At 45.8% G+C, this 27808-nt stretch overlaps 1 protein-coding gene and 1 long non-coding RNA gene across 16 annotated transcripts in view; one reads left to right on the top strand and one right to left on the bottom strand.

The window, feature by feature from the left end:
• The window catches only part of MSRA (methionine sulfoxide reductase A), a 509296-nt gene that overhangs the window by 420507 nt on the left and 60981 nt on the right, over positions 1-27808 (top strand). The window lies entirely within an intron of this gene.
• On the bottom strand, positions 13845-24953 carry LOC118146734 (uncharacterized). Its single transcript, XR_004732636.3, has 4 exons — positions 24344-24953; positions 23399-23477; positions 22505-22622; positions 13845-15653 (listed from the first exon to the last, which is right to left on the bottom strand). It is a non-coding gene; the product is annotated as an uncharacterized LOC118146734 (long non-coding RNA).

Raw genomic sequence — 27808 nt, 5'->3', positions numbered from 1 at the left:
AAGCCACAAATACGTTGATGTGGAAACAGCCTCCAACATGAAGCAAGATTTCCAACTGATCAGATCCTTAATTTAGATGCCGAGGTCCAGAGTGACTGTAGGCTCTGTGAGTTCTAGAGCCCCACCCAGACCTGCTGCATTAGGGTCCTTCGGGGTGGGGCCAGGAAATGTGAAATGTGTAACACTCCTGTATTAGGCCGTTATTGCATTGCCATAAATACCTGAGACTGAGTAATGAATAAAGAAAAGAGGTTGAATGGGCTCCTGGTTCTGCAGGCTTTACAGAAAGCATGGCGCTGGCATTTGCTCGGCTTCTAGGAAGGCCTCAGGAAGCTTCTAATCGTGGAGGAAGGCGAAGGGAAAACAAGCACATACACGGCGAAAGCAGGAGCGAGGGAGACAGAGCTGGGGGGAGGGGCCACACATTTTTCAGTGACCAGATATCATGTGCACTTCGAGTGAGAGCTGACTTACCACCAAAGAATGACCTAAGCCTTTCATCAAGGATCTGCCTTCATGATTTAAATACCTTCCACTAGGCCCCACCTCCAGCACTGGAGATTACATTTCAAAATGAGAGCTGGGCAGGGACATATGTTTAAACCATATCAACTCTCTAAGTGACTTTCATACAGAGCTAGGCTTGGACAGCTCAAGGTAGTAGACTAGTACTTAGTCTTGGGCATCAGACAGACTTAGGTACCTGTTTCAGCCTGGACGAGTAACTTAACCTCTCAGGCTGTTTCCTACTCTGTAAAATGGATGTAATCATATGAACCTCAGAGGTCGATGGTGTGACGTAAGTGAGATGACATGCGCCAAGCTCCTGACTTGCAGTGTTCTATCCGCAGCTCTATCCGCAATGGGCATGAATGGGCAGATAACTTGCCCAAGAGATGTGAACATGAGACAGTCAGCTGTTGATGAGGAAGGCATGGCTCTGGACAGTGCCAGCTAGGATACACCTAGAACTCTGTTTTCCATCAATGCATTTCCTCCCCTGACATAAGCTATGCCTCTTGTGTGGTAGCCTCTCAGCCCAGGGTTAGATGCCTGAGGGAAGCTTAACCATGAGGTCCTCATCTAGGAGTGTTTTCCCACAGCCATCTAAGCTGTGTGTGTCAGCTGGGTTCGAGGAGTTAAAAATGTCTGCTTAGTAATCAGCTGTGCAAAAGCAACGCTTTTCATTATTAAGTTCCGTTCTCCAGGGGGTTGAGAATTGTCAGCTCTTGTTTCCATGGGTCTTGCAGGCATGGCCTGGGACAGCAGTTCTCAGACTTTTTGGCCTCAGGACCTCTTTACACAAAAACATTACTGAGGACCCCAACAAACTTTTGTTCGATATTTACCAGATTAAAAATTAAAACTGAGAAATTTTGAAAACCCAAGCACACATTCATTCCATCAGCCATCAGAGTGACGATGTCATCACACTCCATAGCTTCCCAAACAACTTCACCTGCACTCATGAGAGCACAAGAGTGAACAGGGAAATAGATCTTAGCATGATGATAAGAAAAATTTTGACCTGGTGGATCCTGGAAAAGATTCTGAAGGTGCCCAGGGCCTCTGATCCACACCGAAATGCTGATCTTGATTGCACAGGTTACCCCAACCTGTTGGTCTGCCCCACAGAGAAGCGCAGAAGTCAAAGCTGAGGCAGTTGTATGATGAGAAGCAGAGCTGGGGCAGGGCCTTAGGTAAGGCCCCCGAACCCTGCCCAGTTCCCTGGTCTTATAGACCAGAGAGGTGAAGCGATGTTCCCAAGCTCACACAGCATGGGTGCCAAGCCCAGATGATAACCCAGAGCTTCTGCCCACTGGGCTTGCCCCTGCATCTCAGTTGAGTGGCTTAAGGAACAGGCTCAGGTGAAAGACAGCTTGTTTCCAATCCCAGCTCTGCCACTGTGCGACTTTGGACAGGAGTCTTAACTTCTCTGGCCTGAACTTTCTCATACATAAAATGTGGATAATAAAAAATAGCTGCTTCATAGGCTTGCTGGGAAAATTAAATAAGATAATGTGTGGAAAGGAACTGGCATCTTCCATAAGCATTACACACACACATGCACACACACACACACAAACACATTTTATCTTCACAACTAATTCTTGGATACATTTGTAATATTATAGCAATCGCTACTTTTAGAAATCATGACCAGCTTTTCCATCTCTTGGTCTCAATTGTTTCTTTTCCCAACTCACTCAGCAGCATGGCAGGGCGAAGGGATTCCAGTCTCCATGGTGAGAATGCCATCTCTATCTGCCTTCCCAACAGACTGAAGGCAGAGCTAAGATCGGATGTAATTAGTTTACATGTCAGACCCAACAATCCATGCTGTATGTCATGCGGGAGTGATCAGTGTTTTCGAGGTGGAATTAAACCGAATAGTATTATTACAGTTGAATAACTTGCAGCATGATGTATGGTGATTAGAATTTGTTTCTGGCATATGGTTTTCTTTTTCTTCCCCCCATCCCTCCCCCCAAAGTAGAATGTCAGCTTTTGTAGCACTATCTATTTGCAAACTGCATTCCCAAACCACTCTTTAATTGTCTCCTAATAAGTTCATGGGAGAGCTTGGTGAGGGTAGGTAACCCAGTTCTCCTTATTCAACAAAAGTAAAAGTAGCACTTTTCATCTGTAATGGCGGTGGGAGGTGGGGGTCCCTAGAGACCTGCATATACAAATCAATAGATTCCTGCTGGGAAAATTTCAATATTGTTAAAACATCGTACATAAATTTGAAGACTTCACATGCAAACAGCAACAAAACAAAACAAAAAAACAAAAGACAGAGATTTTAAAATAATTTCTTGTAAATAACTAGTTTTATCTACCCAGACAAATAGAATAATATAGCCCACTCTGTGGGCTCTGCTACCTCAGATCCTGTTCAGACATATGTGAGTATCAATAATGAATGAATCAATTGATTCATCCTTAGTCTTGCTGAGTGTCTCTCTGGGAGATACCACTTGTGGCTCTTGTTTATCCAAAGATCACTTTGAAGATAGAACATTCTATAGTCCCAGGTAGCAGCATCTTGCCTAGAACTGACACGGGAGCCATATCTCTAAGCCACAGGACTTGAGCTTCTCCCTCTTGCTAAGGAAGTTGCATGATCACCCAAAAGATACTAGCTTTGGGCTGAGAAGACCTGGATTCTCATGTTGTCCCTTGTACTAATAGAAGTGTGATCAAGGCAAGTGCCTTGATCTCTCTGGTCTCCCTTCACCCCATCTGTACAGTGATCTCTCAGCAGCTGTCTACCTCTAATGGTGACCTATAGAGTGATGGCTGATACCCTCCACTCTCAGGCATTCAAAGCCAGCCATTTCCAATTGTCTTGAGGGAAGGAGTATGTTGCATTGAATGAGGATCATTAAGGATCTGAATGAGCTAACTGCCATGAGTCTGAGTGACTCCAGAGCCTGATCTCAGGTTTGCATGTCAGTGATAGCTCAGTCCACCAACACATTCTCCATTACTGTATGAGGTGGTGTACAAGACCTCAGATTCACTCTGGGCCTGGGAACCACATCTTTATTTATTCTTAGTGTATCATATTTATTCTTCCTTGGTGTGCCACTTATCTATTGCAGCATAACACACTAGTGCAATAATGGTGGTTTAAGACAAGCATAATTATTCTCGTGATTCTATGGGTTGGCTGCATTGTTCTGATGATTTTGCCTGGACTCATGGGACAGCATTCGGTTGGTGAGTCACCTGGAGGGTGGGCTCGGTTGGGATGATCGGGCTGTCTGGACCTCTCTCTCTCTTTCTGGACTTCTCTCTCTCTCTCTTTCCATGGCTTTTCCCCCTCAGGGTTAGCCTGGCCTGGGTTGGCTCTAGAGATGGTGACACGATGCTGAGCCCCAATTCCAAGTGCTTATGAAGCTTCTGCTTCCTCTGCTGATGTTTCTTGGCTAACGCAAGTCACATGTTCAAGCCGAAGGTTAATGTGGGGATGGGGACTGCCCCTCTTAGTGTAGACACCAGGAGGTGTGATTTGTTGAGGCTGTCACTGTAATGATCTTCCCACCTTAGCCTTAGTTTCCATGGTGGGTAGATAGGAATAGGTTACTAAGTGTGCCTGGAGGGCCAGCCTGTTGAGATGTTGTCCATGTCACATCCCTTTCGATATGAGTACGTGATCATAGGATTCACATTCCTCATTAATAACGAAGTCTTGGGCCAAGGGATCCAAGGGTCCACCATTATCACCCCCTAACATCAACACACAAACACACACACACACACACACACACACACACTCACTCATTTCATCTCCTACACTATGTAAAAATCAAATATGATTGGAAGAATCTTCAAAATGATAGAGGACTATATGAATGTGATATATGATTACAAATAATTACGAAGAATTCTAAGAAATGTATTTTCAAAAAACTTATGAGATGCTAAACATCTCGATTACATATTGCATATTTAAAAATAGTTATGAGACGCGCCTTGTTCAGGATCCATTTCTTTTCTGGTGTTTTAAGCTCACTCTAAAAAGTTTTGACGAATCAGGATGTGTTAAAGGCACTAGGAAGACACTAAAAGGTCAAGTCTACCTTTTGGTTGTAGCCTTTGTTCAGAATGGAGGCATTGCAGCTCACTCAGGTTTTTATTTAGTCTAACCACTTGGCAACCTACAACCTACATACAGAATCATAATTCAGCCATCCACTCCTTCTTAATGTTTTTGTTTATTTGCTTGGGTCATTGTGTTGTGTTTCTATGTATGTGTATGTGAGAGCAGATTGTGCAGTGACCTCTTGTGCATTGTTCCAAATTACAAAGCTCCTTAAGGATACCAGGCCATCCCTGGCCCTCTTTCCTCTTATATGCGGGCAAAGGCTAAGTGACTTAGGGTCTTGACCTCCATAAATGTAGTCTTATCCTCACCCATTCCTTTGTTTAGTCCCTGAACCTGGTCCTGAAAAGATGGGCCTAAAGATTCAGAATCAGCTCTCACCTCCGTGTGGATGACTTGGCACTCAGAATTCACTTCATAGTCCTGCTCATGGCTTATAAAGTCCTCCCTAATAGGGCTACTGGCTCCCCAGTCTCCTAAGTGAAAGCACCTTCCCCCACTCTGGGGACTGTTCATCCCATGATGCATCCACTGCACCCCAGCTTTCATGAATCACATGCTGATATGGAAATAAACAAAGACCACCAAGTGGAAACAAGGAAAGTCTCTCGAATCAGAGCAGCCAGAGAGCTGGCCACTAGCACTTGCATTCAGCAGAGACTCAAGGGCAGGCAGAAGAGAGAGAAAGCTCCAGAGTGGAAAAGAGGGAAAGCTTCAAGTTGTCCTGATTGCAGGCTGTTGGCCTGGGAAGTTGCAGGTGGGCTAAAAGATATGGGGAATGTTGTGTAATAGGTTAGGGGTACGTATTTGGCTTTCTTGAGTTATTCCTAGAATTGGAAGCCAGGACAAAAATTAGGGAAACTGTAGGGAAATTAATCAAGTCCTGGCCATTTGGGGGTGATTGCTAAAGGGGTTGTTGTTTGGCTTCCTGGGCTGGTTGCTGCAGGTTGTGGGTCAAGGTTCTTTTTTTATATAGTCAGACTAGTGCCCATCTGTATGTTCAGCCTCTCACCATTCCCTCATCCGAAGGTGCTGCTGCTTCTCATTCCCTGTCTTCATAGACCCTCTTTCCACACTCCGTCGTTCCGGCTGATGCGCCCTCTGATGCGTTTTCACAGCACCTGTGCTTTGATTACAACACATATCTCTTTTATTTTAGTCATTACTGGTTCGTTTTCCCTTTTGGTCCAAACACTCCTTGAGGGCATGGATTCTGTCTTGTTCATCGCTGTATCTTCCCTAGTCCCTTGGACTATGCCTGCTTCCTGTCAGCTTATAGTAAATGTTGTGTAAACAAATGGTTGATGAATACCAAATGCAGCCTGATAAATCTCCCTCCTTCCACCCTCTGGTCTGCATTTCTCCCTGCCTTATGGATATCCACAACTGGATATTCCACTTGCATCCCAAAATTAGCATGTCTAAAATCAAACTTCCCATCTTTCTCCGAAGCCATTCCTCCTTGTGATGCCCCCATTTTTAAAGTCTCACTGTGCCCACAAATACCTACCTTGTCCCCTGCAGCTATCGATGGGTCTCTGTCATCTTTATCTCTTCCATTTCTGTCCATTCCTTTTAACTCCCACCTCAGCCCTTGTTCTGGCTTGGAGTCTGACCTCAGCCTGCCGCCGGTCACTGAGTTCCAGTCTCAGTCACCCTCTCGAATCCATCTTCTTTCGCCATCCCAAAGTTCCACTTTGATTATGCTTCCGTCTTGTTGAAAATCTTTCTGTGGCCTCACATGTCTCAGCCTAGCATTCAGAGTTCTCAACCGTATGCTGTGAAATAATTTTGTCCACAGTGCTCATTACTCCTTGCCACGCACTTGACTTTTCCATCCAGCTGCCCTAGTTATCATTTCTAGGACATGCCTTTTCCTCCCTCCTTTCTGCTGCCTTTTACCACCTCCGCAGCCTAAACAATGACTGAAAATTCCCTTGTCTCTGGGGGCAGTTATATATACTATGCTGTACTGTAGCGATCGGTGCAGGTGTTTTCTTTCTCTTCCTCAACTGAGCTCATTGAAACATCCACTCTAGCTGGTCTTTGCCATTTATGGAGTAGGCACAGGATAAATTTCTGTTGGATGAATGAACGATGCAGCTGGTCAGTGCATCTAGAATAACCCTTATGTTAAGGAGGGTTCATCCTGAGATGGACTTGGGATTGATGAATTCATACCTGCAGTGAAGAGTTTGCTTGTAAACCATGAGACCGTATAGACGGAGTAGCAGCATACTTCTGTGTCTGAACCACCAGTGTTTACTCAGTCTTTCCTTTGGTAGTTCTAGTAAATTGCTTTGTATTTGAATATGTGCTAGGACCCTTTTCCCAGGAGTTTTTTTTTCTTGAGACCTGCACCAGCAGCATGGGCAAATGCCTATTTCCCAACTTATATTCAGAGATTACTGACTTTTCTTTCTTTCTTTCCTATTTTTAAATGGGGTCTCGCTCTGTCACCAGTCTGGAGTACAGTGGCGTGATCTCAGCTCACTGCAACCTCCGCCTCCCAGGTTCAGGTAATTCTCCTGCCTCAGCCTCCCAAGTAGCTGGAACTACAGGCATGTGCCACCATGCCCACCTAATTTTTGTATTTTTAGTAGAGACGGGTTTCACCATGTTAGCCAGAATAGTCTCAATCTCTTGACCTCTTGATCTGCCCACCTCAGCTTTCCAAAGTGCTGGGATTACAGGCATGAGCCAGGGCCTGGCCCTGGCTTTTCTTTAGTAGAATTTCAGTTCATACTACCAAGGCAGCTAAAATATTTATCTCCTTACTCATTGAAACTTGGCAGTTACACGTCATGCTGGAAAGAAGGATGGGTTGACAGAATTGGGGACCAACAGGTAGCTGAGGTCTGTGAGGTCTTGGCAGGAGAAGGCTTACTGGGGACAAGGCACATGGGAGTGCATAATGATCTCAGAGACCAGCATGGTGGAAAAGAGGGAAGCGGCCGCCCCGCCGCTCGCAGCATCTAAAAAAGCCTGCCAGCTTGGTATTTTTGGTCCTTGGATTTATGTATCTGATGAAGATAAAACATGCAGAGAATGCCAGCCCCGTGTAGAACACCAGCCTGAGAGAATGGGATGGAAAGAGTGCCGACGCAGTCTGAATAATCATATCCGATACATCTATTCGTTCTAAAACATGAGTAGATAATGCAAATTATACATGATAATCATAAACTAAAACAATTAGAAATAAAACAGAATACATTTGTCGTTCAAATTGCTGAAGTTCACATTTAGAAATTGCTCTGGGTAGCGTCAACATTGACTGTTGCCGGCGGATTCACCTTGGCTGTCGCAGTTGCAAAGCAGCCATTTCAAATGTTTTAATAACAATCTGTGCGTCGGATGCAGTGAGCTGAGTTTCTGCTCCGCCATGCTGTTCCCCATTCTCTGTGGTTTCATCACCCTCGGCCTGCACACATACCGTTCCTTTGCCTAGAATATCTTTTCCTTTCTTATTCATTCTTTGGGGTTTAATTAAAGCTGACTCTTCCGTGAGGCCGCCCCACCTCCATTTGGTGTCGTTCTTCTCCTCTGCTGCCGCGTAGCCTCCTGCACGTTCGCTAACGTGCACTCGTGACCTTGTAACGTCCCTTGAGCACAGGTCTCTGTTCCCCTCTGTGGGCCTCCCCTGGCTCGTGCCAGGAAGACCCTCCCTGAGCTGCTTTTGTGGCCAGCTTCTCTATGCGCAGCACAGGGTCTGGCACGCCTTGATCAGAAAGCAAGAAATACTCATTTAATGAAATGTTACTAACACAAGCTGGGGCTCTTTCAGTTCTCAGAAAACTGCCGTCTCCCCATTGCTGTTTTGGCCCCACTAGCCCTGTGTCCTTGATGCCTGTGACCAGTCACTCCTGAGTTCTCTCTGTGAGGCTCACTGCCGCTAGCATGTTGGATCCCAGAGGCATCAAGGGGCCTTCCCTTGGCACCTCCTTGTGTTACAGACACACATTCCAGACAGGTGAACACTTACTCAAGGTCGCAGGTTCCCTTCCAGCTGCCAGTGAAGCTTGTAGCTTGGTTAAACAGGCCTCGGTAAGGAGAACTGATGGACTCTCCTGAGTCCAGATACCTCAGATTGTATTTCAAACTTTCCATTCTCCAGCTAGGCCATTTGGGGCACCACTTTTTGTGTGAAAGCATTAGCCACACAATCCAGAGACCTACACATGGAATTTGGTCTGCAGTCTTCTTTCCTTTCTTTAAAGTTTGAATTCTGATGCTTCTCACAAAGACGCCTGCTTTGCAGTTAGCTCTGGTCCCCACCGTCCATCCCCACAGTTACTGCATCTTTGAGAAACTTCGTGTTTTATACTCACAGCACTTCTCAGCTTGTAGTAGCCATGTTCCAAATCTCTGGCCACTGTGTGCTGCCAGTGGTTAGAGTGCTGGACTGGACAGCGCCGTCCGGATGCTTCTCCCTTCACTCACTGACGGTTCTTGCTGGCTTTGGAAGGGATTTAGATCTGACACTGTGGATGAAAAGGCCTATAAAGCCCTTTCTACTCTGACATCCAGCGAATCTACTATAAGGTAGATTTTAGAGTCCAGGGAGTCAGGACCACCATCATTGTCTCACTGCATTGGAACTCACTGGTCATCAGCCATGTTTGAACTGGAACCACAAAATAGCTCTCAAATTTGCAGAGTCAGCTTTGCTGGGCTTCAGGCTGAGTGGGCTCATAACTGGTTGGCCCTCTATCTATAGCCTGGGCACAGTGGCTCCTTACCAAGGCCGATAGCCCTTGATGGTGTCAGCACGGAGCAGACGAAGTCCCCAGCTGACTCCCACCGAGGCCTCGCGCTCCCCGCCTTCACAGCAATGCGCCTTCCCTCTTCCAGTTCCCAGGGTTGCTTCAGACTGTCTCAGCCCTCTGTGCAGTCAGCTGTCAGGGAGAAGAAGTGGCAAGTCCAGGACAGCCAGAGAGCTTCCCACTGCCCCGCCCTGCCTGTGGCATTCCTTAAGGTAACAAAGACTGTGTTTTTAAACCACCCTCCAAAACTCCTATTCCCCGTGAATTCTCTGCAACTGCTCCAGAATTGACTGGAAAGAGAACGTCAGTTAAGCTGCCTACACAGCAGAAGCCCGTGAGTCAGGCAACCTCCTGCCAAGGTCAACCTGAGATGCTTCGTGGAAGCTTGTTCCTCAGTAGTGACATCTTGTCTCCAAGCTCATCCGTTTGAGTGAAAACTCACCTGTTTCCCTCCCTCATGCTCATCTCTACCAAAAAGCATCATGTAATGAATGATGGTTGTTTTGGTCTGAAAGTGACTTTTATTTATATAGATTATCTCTGTAAAAAGTGAAAGGTTTGGCCGGGCGTGGTGGCTCACCCCTGTAATCCCATCTCTTTGGGAGGCTGAGGTGGGTGGATCAAGAGGTCAGGAGTTCCAGACCAGCGTGACCAACATGGTGAAACCCCACCTCTACTAAAAAAACAAAAATTAGCCAGGCGTAATGGCGCATGCCTGTGATCCCAGCTACTCAGGAGACTGAGGCGGGAGAATCGCTTGAACCCGGGAGGCAGAGGTTGGAGTGAGATGAGATTGCGCCACTGCACTCCAGCCTGGTGACTCTGTCCCAAAAAAAAAAAAAAAAAGAAAGAAAGAAAACAGTGAAAGATTTCTGTGAATGCCTGATATTTATCAAATATCTTTGTAGGAAGGATGTGAGATGATTACACTACTTCCCCATTTAGACAGTGCCACCTGTAAGAGGACTCTTGGTGCAGATTCGAAGATAATATCCACAGTGAGATGATCAGAAGGCACTACTTCTCAAACTTTGATGTTCACCAAAGTCACCTGGGGATCTTGGTAAAATGCAGATTTGGATACAGCAGGTCTGGGTGAACAAGGGCTGGTTTTCCTAATAAATTCCCAGGAGAGGTGCAGGTTTTAAGGCCATGAGGTGCTTCTCTGGATCCTGGCTGTCCAATGGTCACATTTAATGAGAAGAGAACCCAGTTGTGTGGTCGTCGACTGTTTTGAGGCTTGCACTGACTCAGAAAGTTATGACTTTAATGTTCCTTAGTCAAATCGCTAAGATTTCTGTATAAAACAGCAGGAAATGTGGGAGTTTGGAAAAGGGAGAAATGAGCTGGATGAAATAGCTTCCTACTTCCTGATTCATCGTTGGGCATCACCTATTTTGTGTGCTGGTGCCGATGAGCTAGAGAACACTCCATGAACTGAGTTCTGCCCTTGCTGGATGAGATGGGGATGTTGTAGGGTTCAGTTCATGTAGTGAATTTTTCCTGAATCCTTAAATTATCATATATAAAGGCATGCAGCTGAGAAGACATTACAGTAATATAGAAAAGACTGTGTGTGTGTGTGTGTGTGTGTGTGTGCCCTATATTTTTGCTGGTATGTGAAAAAGAAAATCTAGTGTTTGGAAAGAGTTCTCCATTGCGCTCTGGGACTGCAAGTTCGGCTTGGGGCAGGGCAGCAGAGTTGAAGAGGAGGCAGGGAGGATGGATTGAGGCCATCATCCCTGTGCATCCCTGTGCATGAATGTTGCTTTTACGTTGGTGAAAGAATGATCTGAGGAGCTGGCTTATCAATATGGAGAAGATTGCAGCTGCAATTTGCTGGTTAGTCTCTGTTCTTTTAACGCTTTCCTGAAGTGCCATTTTGTCTCGGTAAAATGCTCCCTAAAAATACTCAAATATTTTTAGTTGTAGAGTACAAATCAGATTGAGCTGCACATTTCCCTGGTGAGCAAAAGTGATGAGTTTGTGTTCATTAACTCGAGGCCATCTGGTGCAGACACGCTGCCGTCTGTGAATCAAACGTGCATCAAACTCCAGGGATCAGAAAGCGTGCCAGAGCCAGTGTTTTGGAGAGTCAACAACAACCGGGGGAGAAAGAGGCCCCGGCTATATTTTCCTTTTAAAAAATCAGCTCTGTCTTACAGCATATCAGAGCATCCTGCGCCGCCCAGCTGACGAGCAGGCTTGCCATCTCTGCATTGCCCATCTGAACTGTCTTTGGGGTGTGCTCTGAACTGTTTTTGAGATGTGTCTCTGTTGTTGAAGTCATCTTGCCCGATCCTGTCTTCGTTTGGGTGGAAGAAGAGGTGGAGAGAGCATTCCAGTCCCTTTCTCTGCAGTTTTCAGTAACCACAGGCCAGAGCCACAGATAAGCATGTGCGCACGTGTGCGCGCACGTGTGCACGCACGCGCATGCGCGCGCGCGCGCACACACACACACACACACACACACATTCTCATCGTGAGACAAAGAATTGTGAGGCAAAGCAATGATCAAGGTAGTAGACATGCTGCAGAACATTCTTGGGAGACCTGCCTTCTGCAAATAGCCAATTTCTTGAGGAGAGAGTGCTTTCTTGCTGTCTTGCCAATAAAAAGCCACTCAGCAGCAGCTAGCTTTCTGTTTAGCGCACTCACAAAAATATATATATATATGAAAGAAATTGCTACGCTGATCTGGTACTGATGACCACCAGGGCCCTCTGTGGAGTGTAGGGAAGTACCTGGGAGGGTCTGGGAGCCTCCTTGGAGGTTCCTCCCACTTCGGCATCCATGAGTCCCATATTTGGTACTGGGGGCCCGTGTTATCTATGTTAGCAGTCGGTCCCCTGCATAGCAGGAGAGCTGATGTTTCTGTCATGAGATGCAGTTTGCTGGGTAGCTCCCTTTGCCATCTTTCTAGCTATGCCTTCTCCTTTAGGCACTCAAGCGTGTTTGGTAGAAGAAGAGAACACAGACTGGGCTGCAGATGGAGGGAAGATGAGAATAGGGACTCTCCCTCTCTGTCCCCGTTCCTGCCGCCACCTGTCTACATCCTGAGATGCCCAGCAAAGGACAGGGTTCCACTTGGAAAATTCTTTTGAATCTCACACAAAACAATAATAAACATAGAGGGAGAAACAAGAAGACATTTTCCATGTCTTGTGTCATGTAGGAAACTTACATTTCAGAAAATATAAAGAAAAAAAGATGAAGCAAAGGACTTTAGGGATACAAAGGATCTTATTATGGAAGGAAAGCAGTGCTGTCAAGCGAGCTAAAATGGACTTATTTTCTTTTTCCAGTGGATTAACTTTTAAAAGTGTATGCCCTGCATTGCAGTGTATCTTATTACAGTGGGTTAACTTTGAAAAGTAGTGCCCTGCATTGCAGTGTATCTTATTACAGTGGGTTAACTTTGAAAAGTAGTGCCCTGCATTGCAGTGTATCTTATTACAGTGGGTTAACTTTGAAAAGTAGTGCCCTGCATTTCAGTGTATCTTATTACAGTGGGTTTACTTTGAAAAGTAGTGCCCTGCATTGCAGTGTATCTTATTACAGTGGGTTAACTTTGAAAAGTAATGCCCTGCATTGCAGTGTATCTTATTACAGTGGGTTAACTTTGAAAAGTAGTGCCCTGCATTGCAGTGTATCTTATTACAGTGGGTTAACTTTGAAAAGTAGTGCCCTGCATTGCAGTGTATCTTATTACAGTGGGTTTACTTTGAAAAGTAGTGCCCTGCATTGCAGTGTATCTTATTACAGTGGGTTAACTTTGAAAAGTAATGCCCTGCATTGCAGTGTATCTTATTGCAGTGGGTTAACTTTGAAAAGTAGTGCCCTGCATTGCAGTGTATCTTATTACAGTGGGTTAACTTTGAAAAGTAGTGCCCTGCATTGCAGTGTATCTTATTACAGTGGGTTAACTTTGAAAAGTAGTGCCCTGCATTGCAGTGTATCTTATTGCAGTGGGTTAACTTTGAAAAGTAGTGCCCTGCATTGCAGTGTATCTTATTACAGTGGGTTAACTTTGAAAAGTAGTGCCCTGCATTGCAGCGTATCTTATTACAACCTTACCAGCCCCAGCTCCTATCGCTGTTTACAATGTTTGCTAATATGGTAATCATGAAATAGCATTTTGTTTTGTGAATCTGTGGTTAGCACTGGAGTTTAAATTTATTGTTTGCTTTTTGTGTTTAAGCCCTGAATGAAGACTTTCTTGCACTTAGAGAAGCAAGCTGTCTTCCAGTATGCAGAGAAGTTAGCTCACTGAAGCTCTTTTTAAGCTCGTAGTTGAATTATAATGCATTTGCTATAGTTTTGATCTCTAAATTGGTGGAATCCACGTTGTTGGCAAGATTTAAGGGTAGCACACACCCTAAACACACAAATGTGAGGACACACAGCAAGAATGAGTAAGTGAGAGAATCAGGTAAGTTTCTGAGGTGCTTTCTGGAGGAACAGAATTTTGTTTTAATTTTCGATTATGCAGTTTATGTTTATTGTGGAAAACACAGATAAGCAAAAAGACAATAATAGTACCTTTTTGAATCATATTTTAAAACATTTGGTATGTATGCTTCTGTTCCTTCCTCTGTGGAAATAAATACCTTAAACAATAGGATTGGTATATTTGTGAAATATTGATCAGTGAAATCAGACCAGAATGATTACAATGCATCAGTGAAACTATTATCAGTGAAAAATATTTGTAACATGTATTTTCAGTGATTTATATTTCCTGAGTATCTTTTCATACCAGTAAATGTTACTTTATTATATTCTTCTTGTCACTACGTAGTCCCGATGAATGGATATACCGTAGCTTATTTAACCACGTTAGTGTTGTTTGCCATTTGGGTTGCTTCCAACATTTCGTGCTTATCAATGCTGCTGTGATGAGCATACTCCTAGCTGAATCTTTTCATGCATCCATGGTTAGTTCCCTAGAATAAATTCCCGGAAGAGGAAAGGCTGCATATGTGCATGTACAGACTCTGTGTGTGTGTCAGCAGCATCGTGTACTCTCTTCATTGATATTTCACATACCGTGAACCTGTGGTAGCCCATAACTCTTCACTGTGTCAGGGCATGGTTCCATGCAACCTATAACACCAGGATGCGCCCAGCCTTTCCAGTGCCACCTCTCCCTGCCCAACCCAGTTTCTGGCCCAGAGGCCATGGCAGCTTGCATGAAAGTGCTGACTATTGATGTGAGTTTGCAAAGAGGTGACAGCCATGGATGAATGGAGAAAAAGAAGGAGAAAGTCATTGTCAGAGACTCCCGATTTCTGGTGCAAACTTTATCACTGAGAGATATGCCATCTACCCACTAGGCCATCACTTCTTTGATTCTCAACTTCCAAACCAAAGCAAATGAAGTCATTAGAAAGAATGCTGTGTCCGAGGGTGTTTCCAAATTCTGGAGATTTCTGAGTCACGTGTAAGGAACAGAAAACCTGGCTTGGGTGGCATGCCGTGTCACAGGAAAAGAACTGCAGTGAAGTTGGAGGAGTGGGCTCACCCCATGGATGTATTTCTTCAGTACATACATGACAGGGGAAGGCCTGGGCTGCGGAAGGACTGTCCGTCCCTCTTTGGGGTCAGGCAGTCAGGGTGGCTCTTGCAAAGTGATAGCTTCTGAACGACCTGGCTGCCTGGGATCTTAGTAGCTTCAGATGCCACATGGGTGCCCTCAGAAGGCAGAGGATTGTTGGTAGTCCTGGATGAGGGGCTGCAGAAGCAGGTGGTGGCCAGGGGTCTAGCCAGGCAGATGCTGTATCAGGGAGGTCCAGACATCAGGGGACTGAGGTTCAGAGTGGAGCCCTGGAGATTCTTTGGAGGTCTGGAGATAAGAAATGACCTAGTTTCATAGGCACTGGGTTCCTGGAGTCTCAGCCATAGGAAACTGGTATTCAATACTGGAGCTGGAATTGAAGAAGGGACCTGTTTGCAAGGAATCTAGTAGCAGCCCAGGTCCTTTATGGTACCATGGTCAGAGTGGAACCAGCCACCCAGACTGCTGCACCACTGACTTGAAGCCCCTTCATTTTTCCAGGGAGCTGGGACTAAGTGGGCTATGCTGTGAGGGTTGGGCAGCCACAGCACCAGGGGGCCTGGATGTTCACTGCTGGTAAGGGTAGTTGGCAGCCTTCTCTCTTGGCTTTTGTCTAGATCAAGCTCAGAGGGTCTATATCATTTTCCATTTGGTTACTCAGTGGCACAGATCTTACAGGAAAGGAAGACCTTTAAAAAAGTTTTTTTTCATTTTTTTACTGTAAAAAAAAAGAGATACAGAAAGTAATATTAAGTAAATGTGTGACTTCGTAATTTTACGTGAGGCAAACACCCTTGTTACCACATAACTTTGCCAATCCCCCTAAAAGCCCCTCCATCTGCCCCCCCATAGTCACAGCTGCTCACCAGTCCCAACTCTTAGGGCAGCCACCTCTATGCGTTTCTTTATGGATTTGTCACCCAGGTGTGTGCTGTGGACTGAATGCTCTGTCTCCCTCAAATTCATTTGTTGAAAATTTCACCCCCAAGGTGATGGGATTAGATGATGATGCCTTTGAAAGGTGATTCCGTCATGAGGGTGGCGCCCTCATAAATTGAAGTAGTACCCTTGTAAAGAGACCCTTTGCCTCTTCTGCTGTGTGAAGACACAGTAAGAAAGGAAGCGGTCCCTCACCAGACACAGAATCTGTTTGATTCTGGACTTCCCAGCCTCCAGAACTGTGAGAAATAAATTCTTTAATAGACAACCAGCCTGTGGTATTTTGTTACAGCAGCCCGAACAGATGAAGACAGTATGCACGTTCCTTGCTGCTGTTTTTGAGCCTTCCCCCCCCCAAAAAAAAAAGATGATATGTCTTTGAAGTCTCCTTAAAAACGTGCAGCTTCCCCTCTATCCCTTCCTTTCTTCCTGTGGGTTTTCAATCTGCAGATCCCCGTAAGCTAGCATGCTTGTGCAGCTCCTCTGTCTTTTGTATTTCCTGCACATTGGCAGCTGCATCCAGAGGTGTGGACCAGACCCAAATCTATCTCTTTAACAAAGCAGTGTGCTTTTCATCCAGAAACCTACACTATGTGGTTTTTGCTCCTTTTCACGTTAACAGCCAGTGATGCTCAAGGCACAGATCCATCGCTTTACTGAGAGTTGCAAAATAGTATAATTCCAACTCTACAAAATTCTTTTCATTTATTAGTTGGAACACTTTTCTAAGGAGCTTCCATGTCATGTTCCATTTGGATGCTCAGTGGGTCAGATCTTATAGGAAAGTCGGAGTACATGCTTAATGCTTTCTTTCTATCTACCCACTTTCAGGACATTGACTTGGTTTCCTGTCATCCTTAAGACTTAGTCAATTAGGTCTTTTTCAATAATATTGTGAACTGACGGGTTTACACATATTTGATGGGTAAATCCATTGCAATTATCATCTTTATCGAAACTCATATTTTCCCATCTCTGGCCGGTTGGCGCTCTTTCACCGCCTCAGGAGCTTTCCTATCTTCTTTACCATCTGGATAGAAAGATACTCCAGGCTCAGCGTCATCTATTTCCTGCCCCAGACCTGGATTCCACCATTTCTCCAAGAAATCTCGTTTCATTTTATCAGCAAAAAGTATTTCAAGACCACAGGTGGGGCAGGATGGATGCTTATTGCTTTGGCTCGGCCATTATTTCTAGTTTTTCTAATGGACACAGCATACAATGTGTGGTATGTATGTTGGGGAGGAGGGGTGTATCAGATACTGTGTGAGTTCAAACTGGTATTTCAGGCTCAAATTCAGAACTGAATAGTTTTCACCCAAGTTGTATATTGCATTTGTATCTCCTTTCTTCCAAACCAAGAATCTTGGTTCTTTTTCTTTTTGTAAAGAGTTTCGCTCCTGCGGAGTGCAGTGGTGCTATTTCAGCTCACTGCAACCTCTAACTCCTGGATTCAAGTGAATCTTCTGCCCCAGTCTCCTGAGTAGCTGTGATTACAGGCATGTGCAGTGGCACATGCCCGGCGAATTTTTTTATTATTATTAGTGGAGATGGGGTTTCACCATGTTGGCCAGGCTGACCTCAAATTCCTGACCTTGGATGATCCGCCCACCTCAGCCTCTCAAAGTACTGGGATTACAGGTGTGAGCCACCACGCCTGGCAAGTCTTGTTTTTAAAGATACAGAATTAGAATTAGAATATCCTATAATTATTACAATAGTCTCAATAACAATAGTAACAAAGCTGTACCATCAGTGATGATTACTGAAAACAGTTAAACATTTTAACACTCCAATTCTCTTCTTTCCCCCTAATTTTTGAGGTTGTTTTATATTTGCATTATCAGATCATATGGCCTAGGGATCCCCAACCCCCTGCACCAGCCCATGGCCTGTTAGGAACCTGGTGGCACAGAAGGCGGTGAGCTAGCATTACTGCCGGAGCTCCGCCTCCTGTCATATCAGCAGCAGCATTAGATTCTCATAGGAGCAGGAACCCTATTGTGAACTGCACGTGTGAGGGGTCTCGGTTGTACACTCTTTATGAGAATATAACTAATGCCTGACGATCTGGAGTGAAACAGTTTGATCCCCAAATCATTCCCCATCCCCCACCCTCATCCCCACCCTGATCTATGGAAAAATTGTCCATAGATTGATAGTCTCAAGTAGGTGATACGCTTTTTAATTAATTTCTTTTAATTTCAGGAAAATTGTCAAGTTACGTATTTTAACATTTTTCTGTCTCCTTCGCTTGGTGTTCTTTATCAGGAGCTGACTCCTCCTCTCCAGTGACTGGACCTTCTTTGCTATTCTCAGCATTTGTCCCTTTCTCTTGAGTTCCTTCTTTTTTTTTTTTTTTTTGAGACGGAGGTTCGCTCTTGTTATCCAGGCTGGAGTGCAATGGCGCGATCTCGGCTCACCGCAACCTCCGCCTCCTGGGTTCAGGCAATTCTCCTGCCTCAGCCTCCTGAGTAGCTGGGATTACAGGCACACACCACCATACCCAGCTAATTTTTTGTATGTTTAGTAGAGACGGGGTTTCACCATGTTGACCAGGATGGTCTCGATCTCTTGACCTCGTGATCCACCCTCCTCGGCCTCCCAAAGTGCTGGGATTACAGGCCTGAGCCACCGCGTCCAGCCCTGAGTTCCTTTTTATCTTTTTTTTTCTTGATTTTAAAAAACTTATCTTTTTCACCTCTCATTTCTTTTCAGCATCTTCTGTTTTATGTACTGGCCTTTGTGTTCCTTCTGGTTTAGTTTTCATTGCTAACATTATGTTTTAATATTATTTCAGGTCTTATATCATTTTTAAAGGCCTTTAGTTCATTTTAAAGTAACATGCTGCAAGTTTGATGGTTTTTTGGGTCCACTTTCAGCATGCATTCATTATCAGTAGGCATGCTCTTCTTCTTCTCTCCCTCCTCCTTTTCCTTCTCCTTCTCTTCCTTCTCCTTCTAATCCTTCTTCAGCTTTGTATGAGATTTGACCTGCATATTTACTGCCACAGAGAGGCTTCTCCTTTCACTTCCTCAGCTGCTGCCACCAAGCTCCTGCCCCACAAGAGGAGGGTGGTCTCAGATGGAGGATGGTCTCGGACAGAGGCCCTTTTGCAAAGGTTGCCTTTTCTTGTGAATAGTGGTCCTGAGTTTGGGGAACGAGGATTAGCTCATATGGATTTTCTAACCTTCCAGTGCTGGTTCATCTTCTGTTGCATCCCACAGGTTAGAACCAAGCAGCTGGCTCTCCGAGATTTCCTGTTTCTGTTTCCCTCCTCCACATTTATCTGGTCCATCTCCCTCCTTTATCTCTCTTAGTTCTATCTGCTCAATTTTGATTGCACTCCCGGCAATAAGGCCCTGGACAGGTTCATTTCGAGTTCCTAGGGACAGTGCAGCTCCAGCCTCTTCACACATTGTTCTGTGCACAACATGGATTTGATCAATGTTTGTGGAATGACACAGACTTGTCTACCTCTAGGTTAGAACTCCGGCTCCAAAGCAGGCACAACTCTGGGCTTCTGGTATCACATCCTATTTGCAGTTTATTTGGAAGATATGTATTTGGGCGACAGGGACGTGCTGTTGGGTCAGATCTGGCAAGAGTCCACCCTCTATTCGGGGAGAGTGGCTCTCAGCTGCCTGGTCATAGAGATAATGAGTTGCAAATGTGGAACTGGCTTTAGAGTTCACGCCTGCCACTCCAAACCAAGACCAGGGTGGAACGGACTTGGGCAAGCCTCCAACTCCTAGTACCTTTATCTCTTCAAGTCACTTATACAGCAGTCACTTCTCTGCTTCTTTGCCTAGGCCCCTAATTAAAGCAGTTTTCAACCCAATAAACAGCCTCACCTTGGCTGATAGAGTTGGACAACTCCTTGGTGGCCCCTTTCCCTGCCCTCTTGGGCTCTGTAGCTCCAGGGTTAAGTTCGGCCTTCAGCAGGGCCACCCACTGAAACATTTAATGAGGAGAAGAGTATTGTTTCTTAGAGACATAATTACCAGAGACACTTAACCAACCTTTCCGGAGATAACAGGCCTTTTGAAATGCACTGTGTGGGGGAAGATGTAGCCAAGCTCAGTGATGGCCTTAGCAGTTACAAATCATATTAATCATGCCTACGTCTGCCTCCACTAAAAGGCTCTGGGGTCTGTCTCCAAAATTTATTAAATTTTTGTTTGGGAGACTTGTGCTTGGGACTTAGGGTTCTAAGTCTTTTCTTTCATTGTTTTCAGCTGTAACTCACTTTTACGTGGTTGTAGCCCAGGGCAAAATTTTGAAATAGGTAACTTCCCTTTGCATTCTCCCATTACTGTAAGACCCATATGTCCTGGGTGTTAGGGATGCAAGCCTGTCCTTGTACTTTATGAGGATTCCTGAAGGCTGCAAACTCTGGACACAAACAAGCCCTTCTGGGAGAGCATACTTGAGACTGTGGAGGCCTCTTTAGGTGTTTTCCTTCTCAGGAACTCCTGTCTCTGAAAATCACAGCACAACAAAACACAAAAAGCATTTCTAATGAAAGACTTTCATTTAAATGGAGGGAGCCACCTACTCAAAGTAACTCTTCAGAAAATCACTTTGTTAAATAAATATGACTTTTATAATGTGAAAAATGTCTCCCTAACTTATTTGTTTTAAAATTTCAACTTCTTAACATCACACTGTCATCCTTCAGAGTTGTGTGGGTTTCTCTGGTTTTGTTGTCTCTTCCTTCCCATTGTCTCCCCCTCGGTTCCTGGAAGCGGGAATTGTTTCCTTCTCATCATCCACGTGGCTTCCTTCCCTCCTCTCTCCCGTCATTGTTTCGTTTTGTTTTCATCTTTTGTCCACAGGAAGCAGAGGAAAAATCCTGGCCTTGGGGGTGAGAGAAGCCCAGTTTCCCATTCTAGCTTTGCCCTCACTTGCTGTGAGACCTTGGCTAGTCAGTTGGCCCCTCTGAGCCCCAGTTTTCCTCTCTGTAAAATGGATATTACAAAGCTCTGCACCACTGAGTTGCAGCAGGATCAATGTCACGCTATATACAGCGTGCCTGGTGCCTGCCGTGAGGTGCTCAGAAAATACTGCCCCTACTTGGCAGCATTCCTGCCAGTGAAAACAGGCCCTTTTGCCAAGAGAAATGCTTTGTGATTAGTACTTGCTCCTGCCCCCGTGCCATGAGCATCCTCCCTTTCTCCTCCAGCATTGCTGAGGACATGTTCCTTGATACTAATTTAGCTGCAGCCACTAAATCAGAAAGTCCCTCCCAAAGTCATACCATAAGCTAAAAAAAAAAAAGGACTGAGGCTGGATCTTTAACGATGTGGGTGGTGGGACTGGGTGTGGGAGGGGAGGCCACTGAGACATCTCTTGCTCCATCCCCTTTCTGAGTTTCACAGGTGGCCTCCACTGTATTCTCCCCAAGCAGTCCCCCTAGAGTCCAGGGTTCACAGGGAGGCCCCCTCTTCTTCCTCTCCCACCAGTTTCCCCTAAGAGAAGGGTGGTCTCACATGAGGACCCTTTTGCAAGTTGTTGCTCTAGAGGCTGAAAAATCAAGCTCGAGCCACCTGCTGGTCCTGATTTCCTCCCTGGTCTTCAGTCCCTGCCTTTTTCCTCGTCAATTTTCAAATAAGACTCCCTGCACCGCCAGGAGCTGCCCCTGACTTCCTCCCTCCCTCCCTCCTGGCCCGAGCTCTCCTGCTCTTGTTCCTGCCCCTGCCTTCCTCCCCAATACACTCAGCTGCTTAAATGTCATTTGTGAAACAACAGAAGGACATGCTGTTTTTGCAGCATCTTGGGGAACAATTTTTTTTGATCCATTTGGTGTAAAGAACACTCATAAGAAACTAATTCAGTGACCCTCGCCAGCCTCAGCCACTGGTGTGGTTCCCATTTGGTGGTTGGTGAGCAAAACATTTTTGCCCCAGAAATGTCCACTCTCTTAGCACTTTCATCCTTTCTCCTTAGATTCCTTTGCCTTCCAGGCCCTTGGGGACACGAAGCCCTGCAGTTTGCTAGTTCATTTTCCCTCTGGGAGAGCCATCCTGATCCAGCTCCTTTATAGGCCTTTGAACCAGGTTCTTTGGCAACTGGCCAGGGAGGGAACATGGCCATGTCAGGCATGCTTTTCCAGTCCATAAGATAAAAGCACAGCCTGGAAACACTGTTCCCTCTGGAACCCATAAGGCCAACCTAGCATGTGGGAAGAACACATCAGACTGGGTGGGGACCTACCCCCCAAATTTACCTGCCTGGACATAGCACCATCTGGAGGAACTAGGAAGTGGGAGTTCCCTTAGCATGTGATCATATCTTCCCTTCAGGCCCTACCGTGCCTGTATTGTAGTGTGACCATGTATGTTCCCACCTTAGTAGTAAAGCTCTTTAGGGCAGGATCCACATCTGCATAGCCTTCAGGGGCCCCCAGTGCTGAGAACTATGCCTCACAGGTGCTAAATGTTTGCTGAAAGGAAGAACACACAGAGGTGGGAGGATCACGTGAGCCCAGGAGTTTGAGACCAACCTGGGCAACATAGCAAGATGGAATCGCCACACACACTCACATACACACACACACACACATATACACATACACACATACACACACACACACACACACGTGCGCCAGTTGTGGTGGTGTGTGCCCACCTGTAGTCCCAGCTATTCGTGAGGCTGAGGTGGGAGGACAGCTTGAGTCTGGGAGGTTGAGGCTGCGGTGAGCCATGACAGCATCACTGCACTCCAGCCTGGGCGACAAAGTAAGACCCTGTAACAACAACAACAAAACCAAGAAAATAAAAAACAAAAGAAGAGCACTTGTACTTACCTAACTGAGAGTAGGAGTAGGGACAGAGAGATGCGTTCCCTTTCTCTAGACCTTACCATGTTCTGCCAGAGAAAATGGCACACACACACTTCTGCGATTCTTTAAAAACCCAGAGACCCTTTGGTCATTACTCAGGGACCAGGTGAGCGATTATGCTATGAATCAGAATTGGAATTAGCTGGTCGTTCTGGCCAGAACACCTGATTGTAATATAGTATCTGAATCTTCCCTGCCCATATGAGTCATTCAGCCAATCGGACTGCGGTGCTTTGGATTTGGTTAAATTGCCATCGCTGAACACCCCGGATGGAGTTGTCGCTGCCCTGCAGATTCATCAACACAAGCCCCTGGGGCGTCAAAGGTGTCAACAGAGCACCCTGATTACAGGAGTCGATTGGGAGATGCTGTTGTGTCTCAAAATCCTCCGTGGCAGACTGCCATCACGCTTGGCCATTTAACTTCCTCTTCACTTTCAGTGACTGAGAAAGACAGTCGTGGGACCAATAGCAAAAGCTTTCCCACTTGCCTTCCGGCCACGGTAAGAATTTGGAGGAAACGAAAAATAACCCAATTCTCATACACCAAACAATATCAAGAGTTCCCGTTCTACTGAGATGTTTTGACATTCCACTTGACAGGAGGCTGACAATTTGTGGTTTGCAGTGCGAGTGACCTTTTGTAAAAGCGTTCTGTATCTTCATTGACTTTGAACAGACCTTAATTGATGGGTGAATTTGGGCAGAGTTCATTCCCTCCACAGATGGACGTGCCAAATATCACGTGTACTGTCTTGGCCTGTAATTGAAATGCACAGTAGATATTACTTCCCTCCAACTTTGTTTTGGGAAATCCCCGGATGCAGAAACATTGGAGTTGTCAATTTCATGTGTGTGGGTCTTTTCCTAAACTGTGAATCCTTCCTCCCCAAAATATCATTCATTAATTGATCTTAAAAATCAGCTGGGAGTTAGGCTCCTTATTTGCACCTCTCGCTCATATAACACATTTGATATTCTCTTTATCTGCTTTGTCCACACTTTTGAATATCTCATGGAGGCTGAGCTTTGCCAAACAGACAGATAGGAAGCAAAATTAGAAGCTTTTCCCTGTGCTGACTTCTAAGGACCCTCTTGGTTTTCTATAAAGCAACCAAAAAAAAAAAAAAAAGTCGAGACTGGAAGAAGCAAACTTTCAGCTAATTATCATCTTTTTTCCCCTCTGAGCTCAGAGTACTGTTCTTAATTTCCTGACCAGCTTGTACCCCTCCCCCGCTCCCTGCGAGCATCTGTGGTGGTTTCCAATGGAGCCGCATTCCTGCTGCTCTGAACTTCCAACATACCATACCAGTTGGTTTGCCAAACAGTGAACTGCCAGCCATCTGCCATCCAAAGTCAGAATTTACATTGTTTCATCTTAAAATAACGCCTCCGGAATAGCAAGCCACTCTATGCATCAGGTTTTAAAATTGACAATCAGCCAGAATTAAAAACAAATACCAAATGGGCATAAAAAAAGAATGTTGTTTGGGGGAGGGGACTAGCATTTGATGGGGAGTTTATTTTTCAGCATTTTTACCTGACTGTCCACCAAAATAGCCATGCCATTTAATTTTATCTGCAACAGCAGGAACTACTTAGAGACTGAGAACATTAACTGTTTACCTGCCTGGCTGTAGATGGAAGAGCAGTTGTGCCGGTCTCAGGGAGAAGGGATCACCTCCTAATTCCAGCCTCTAGGGAACGGAGACTTGTCTTCCTCTTCTCTGGTCAGGCCTCCTGGTGTTCAGATGAGAAAGCGCAGACACTTGAAGGTAGAACAACCTGCCCAAGGTCACATGCTGGGTAAGGGAGGAACGATGCTGTGAACCCAGGACTCCTGACTCCAGGAGTCTCCTGCTCTCCATCCCTCCCTGCCTCAGCACACCTGCCTTGACTGGTCACTGGGGCTGCGGGACGCCCTTCATCCCCCTTCAGTCCTTGACGCCAAGCTGTAGCAGCCTTGCCTGCCTCATTCCCCTGCTCCTGCAGGACAGATAGGCAGGAAGTGATGTCCATCTGCAGGACTAGGGACACCTGAGGTGCCGTGATGTTTGCTGGCCTTGTGGCCTGTCGAAGGGGAAGAGCAGCCATTGTGTCTGGATGGCTTTCTAGAGCAGATGGGCTCGGAGGAGATTAATTTTTTTGAAAGAGAAAAAGAGAAGAGGCTTCATGTTTCTTTTAAGGAACCTGTTCCAGGCAAAGGCAGCTTGGGGAAAAGTGTGAAGTTATGAGTGGGCAGAGGAAGCAGAGGGCTCTGAATTTATACCAAAGACACCTGCCTACAGTTTAGAACTCTGTGCCACAGGCAAGCCCATCTCAGCTCGGAAGATGCAAGGGCCCCAAGCTGGGCAGGGCCCTGGGTGGCCCCGAGCCAGGCCTTGTGCAGCCTCTCTGGAGTTTTCTTTGAGCCAGCAATGGGGACAGTGGCAAGCATTACCCTGATGGACTTAGACATTCCAGAGTCCAGGCCTGCTGCCTGCTCAGCTTGATGTCAGGGTCAGCGATGGGAACTGTGGTTGTCTTTTTGTTTGGATTTTGGCCAGACATGGCATCTCCCATGGGAAGCCTTCTCTCACCCCAGCATTGTCCATGCTCCTGCAGCCCCTGCTTATACCTGTAGCTGTACCTGCCACACTGGCCGGGCTTCATTGCTGGGGATGTCTGTCCACCCTGCTAGACTCCTCGTGGTCAGCGGCTGTCTTAACTGACCTTTTTGGTCCTGATGGTCCTGAGCACCATGAGTATGTGCTCAACTCATTTCCTGAGAGAATCAGTAAACTGCTGAGGTGACGTAGGACTTACCTGGTTGTGCTGACCACCAGTCCCAGGGCCAGACCACAGGGCTGCATCTGTGAAAAGCCACTTTGGGTTGACCTGAGGTCTTGTGATTTTGTTGCATTCCGGTTGGGCCTTAGGATTAAGTCGTCTCTGTTTCACTTCACTTAGGATTAAGTATTCACTGTTTCACTTTCTATGGTATCAGTTACTGAGGTCAGGTAACTAGAGCCCAAAAATATTGAATGGAAAATTCCAGAAATAAGCAATGCATACATTTTAAATTGCATGCCATTCTGAGAAGCTTAGTGAAATCACACACTGTCCCACTCCATCTGTCCTGGGATCCGAATCATCCTTTTGTCCAGTGGATCCACACTGTCTACACTGCCTGCCTGCTAGTCACTTACAGCCATCTTGGTGATGAGTTCGACAGATCACAAGAATAAGGGTAAGAACAATAAGGTGTTTTGAGAAACAAGAAGAGACATGGTCATATAACTTGTATTCCAGTATATTGTGATCATTATTCTGCTTTATTATTATTGTGGATAATCTCTTACTGTGAGTAATTTATAAATCAAACTTTATAACAGGTAGGTACATATACAAAAAAATAGTACATATGGGGTCCCATACTCTCAGGTTCTGAGCATCCACTGGGGGTCCTGGAACATATCCCCATGGATATGGTGGGGTTCTGTATTAGCCAATTACAGAGAACATGCTCGTGTGCCAGTCACTGTACAGGGCATGTACCTTATGTTCTTATCTTATATGATTTAATTTAGTTTATTAGCAATGACCTGTGAAGTGATGAGCTAACCAAGGCACAGAGGTGTTGACTTTCCCCAAGTCACACTGTGAGTGAGTAGCAGAGGCAGATAGGAACGTCAGAGAGCTCTGATTGCAGGCATCCCACCGCTCTGCGTCTGGCGCTAGCTGGGCCTCACTGGCATGCTGCACTTAGTGCTGGAGACAGTCCGAAGTGCCTTCACCCACAGCACAGCCGGAAGAGGGTGGCTGAGACGAGGCAGGCCACGTGAGGAAGCCATTCTGCTTTGCCTGAGAAACCCAAGTGAGGGGAGAGAGCTGCTTTTAAGACTCTGCTTGTCTGTGGCGGAGAGAGGGTGTGCTCACTTACTCCAGGTGACAGGGGACTTACGGGTGAAGACGGCAATGGAGCCAGTACTGGCCCATGAGGAAGGGTTTCCAAGCAAGTGGAGCTGCCTGGCGGTAGAATTCCCCGCCCCGCAAAGAAGCGAGTGCCCCACCGCAGCTGAGCCAGGCACAGCAGAATGACCGTGAGTCACACAGCCATGGAAAGAAAAAGTACCTCGCTGATCTGAATCGTGGGACACATGTACCTTCACACATCCACTCTGGCTACAAATGTGGTTCATTCCATACTGTGATGATATGTTTTTGAAGCTTAAAATATTTTTAACTCATTTTTACAGAGTGAGTCATTTTAAGGCCTCCCCTGCCCAGCCTTGCAAATCTGATCAGGATAATCCAAATTTATTCTAAAACGAAACAAAACACGAATAAAATGTGCAAATAAGATGGAGTACGACACTATTCTTTGATTTGCTAAAAGGTGTCTTCCTGTGCAAAATCAGAAGATGAAAGTGTGACTCCTTCCAGGGGCTGTGGGGGTTGATCTGCAGACACGCTGGGGCTGAGGTTGCAGGCCACAGGCAGCAGGGGGCTGGGAAGGGACCATGCTCATGGCCAGCCAACACCAGAGTGGTGTGGTCCCAGCCCTGGTGGCCTCTAGCGAGGGAATCTCTAGATGCGAGTTTAAAACCCTGCCCCGCTCTCTGGCTAAATGCTGTTTTCCAGATGTACCGTGCAGTGAAAGATAAAAGCTCTTTTATTCATGTAAAACACTTTGCATCTGATCCTGAGAAGGCATTACTAAGGGGACCACACAGGGACAGTGTGAATGTCGCTTCTTCCATGTAAGATACGTAGTGTTTGCTGCCCACACGTTTGGACCTGTCTGTCACTTTTCCCTTCTGCCTGGGGGATGGGTCAGTAAATGTGAAAGGGCCTTTTTGCTAATCTAACAGCCAGAAAATCAAGCAAAGGCTTCTCCCCTAGTGATCTCCAAGAGCTTAGCAAGAAAGTGAAATTCTTGTGGTTCTAGGACACAGCTGTGATAACCAGGGACCAACACCCACAATACATGTTCAAACAATAGGCCTAAAGTCCAAAAGCTAAAAGAACAAGTGTTAGAATCCAAGCTCAGGATTCAGTTTTTGGAGAAAAACAGTTATGTTAAGTAGTGACTGAGTATTTAAGGGTGAA

The sequence above is a fragment of the Callithrix jacchus genome, chromosome 13 (assembly GCF_049354715.1).
Source record: "Callithrix jacchus isolate 240 chromosome 13, calJac240_pri, whole genome shotgun sequence".
Taxonomy (NCBI): domain Eukaryota; kingdom Metazoa; phylum Chordata; class Mammalia; order Primates; family Cebidae; genus Callithrix; species Callithrix jacchus.
This window is presented reverse-complemented; position numbering and strand designations above follow the sequence as displayed.